Here is a 2,308-nt window from a genome sequence, read left to right on the forward strand (position 1 = left end):
ATATGTATATGTATATATGTATGTATGTATGCATATTACAAATACAAGTATCATACAACATAAGTCCTTGATTTATTAAAAATATCTCTGCCTCTTGAGGATGTATCATAATTACTAAATGGTAATTAAAATCTGCTTCACTTGAGACTAGGAGATAGTCTTAAGATTTCAAACTTCTCCAAAGTTGACATGTCATAAAGGAAAAGATCAGGCTTGTTGTCTGAAGATAAAAGAACTGACGTGGACACGTGTTTCTGGGTCAAGAGCTATCATCAGCACAAGGATTTTCTGATCTTATCTACAGTAAACTTGCTCAAAAAAGAGTAGAACACATTTATAGTGTAGATAATTTACATAATTTAAATACCTGTATTTGCTGGCCACCTGAGTTATTTCTCTAAGCTCATTTCAGTTTGTGTGTGTGTGTGTGAAAGGAATAGGCATAGATAATAATATTGGGGAGAAGAAACAAAAAAAAGAAGAAAAAAATTAACCATTCATCAGCTGTTTCACTAAATATTCTAGCAGTTTCAATGCTCAGACAGAACTGCATATTTAAGGAACATTAAAAGCCATTATATACAGTTGTGAGATGAAAAGAACTAGTAAAACATAAATTTGAGTCTTAACAAGAGGACAGAGAAAATACACAGAGAGGGAAAAGATGCATGGAAAAGTACCTAGGACAGAGGAAAAGATAAATATAGGTTTAATTATGATAAAATTGAATAAAAATGTCATTTATGATAAAAATGTAAATTAGTAGTAAGGCGCAGGAGTGGCTGTGTGGTAAGTAGCTTGCTTACCAACCACATGGCTCCGGGTTCAGTCCCACTGTGTGGCATCTTGGGCAAGTGTCTTCTACTGTAGCGTGGATTTGGTAGACGGAAACTGAAAGAAGCCCATCGTATATATATATATATGTTTGTGTGTCTGTGTCTGTCTCCCTAGCATTGCTTGACAACCGATGCTGGTGTGTTTATGTCCCCGTCACTTAGCGGTTTGGCAAAAGAGACCAATAGAATAAGTACTAGGCTTACAAAGAATAAGTCCCAGGGTCGATTTGCTCGACTAAAGGTGGTGCTCCAGCATAGCCGCAGTCAAATGACTGAAACAAGTAAAAGAGTAGTTGATTATAATGAAAATAAAGGTAATGAGCTGGCAGAATCATTAGCTCATCAGACAAAATGCTTAATGGCATTCCTTCAGAATCTTTATGTTCCATTTTCACATTCCACTGTGGCGTTTCATTCATTCATTTATGGTCAATAAAGGAGAGGGGATCAGTGTTCCATTCATGGTGTATATTGTGATTTCAGTCACTTCTATGCCATAGAAACTGGATAATCAGCCTTATGAGTTCAAGAGTTCACGAAAAATAGAAAAATAAATGAAAATAAACAAAGCAACACAAAACAATGGAGCTACAAATACATTGCAAAAACAGAGAAAGGAAATAAAAGCTTAATTGCTTGGATGAAGTCCTTAAACAAATAATGGACAAAGATACATGTACTTGCTAGGCAAGGTGAAAGACAAAAGAAATATCAGTGACCAGAATGGAAGCAGGTAGACTAAAGAAATATTAGTGGTCAGAATGGAAGCAGATAGTGGTGAGCTGGGAATGGAAGGAAAGAGTGGGGTGATGGTGGAGGGAGTAGAAAGGGAGAGGGAGAGAGAGAGAGAGAGAGAGAGAGAGAGAGAGAGAGAGAGAGAGAGAGAGAGAGAGAGAGAGAGAGAGAGAGAAAGAAAGAGATGACAAAATAAAGAGGGGCAGGGTGAGAGAAAAGAAAGAGAACAAGAAGAGAGAGGGAGTGTGTGTGTGGTTGTAAAAAATTTTTAAATGTATTACAACAATTAGAACCTGGCCATTGGTCAACCAATGTTCACTCTGTTGCATGTATTTAGGTCAGGCGTCTGGTTAGAGAATAACTCCCTCATTCTTTCCCACAAATCACACAGACCATGGGAAAAAAAGTGATGGATGTTAATCTTTCATCCCTGGCTAAATGGTAAAAAAGGAAGAAAAGACAATGCAGTTCTAGAAATCTAGACAGCTTTAAAAATATGACAGGATGGTCAAGGTTGGAATGGGCTAAACAACATTAAAAAGAAAATATTTATGAGCCATGGGTGTGACTGTTTGGTAAGAAGTTTGCTTCCAGACCACACGGTTCCAGGTTCAGTCCCACTGCATGGTACCTTCAGCAAGTATCTTCTACTATAGCCTTGGGCTGGCCAAAGCCTTGTGAGTGGATTTGGTAGACTGAAGCTGAAAGAAGCCTATCGTGTATGTGTGTGCGTGTGT

Source organism: Octopus bimaculoides, chromosome 9, assembly GCF_001194135.2.
Source record: "Octopus bimaculoides isolate UCB-OBI-ISO-001 chromosome 9, ASM119413v2, whole genome shotgun sequence".
Classification (NCBI taxonomy): domain Eukaryota; kingdom Metazoa; phylum Mollusca; class Cephalopoda; order Octopoda; family Octopodidae; genus Octopus; species Octopus bimaculoides.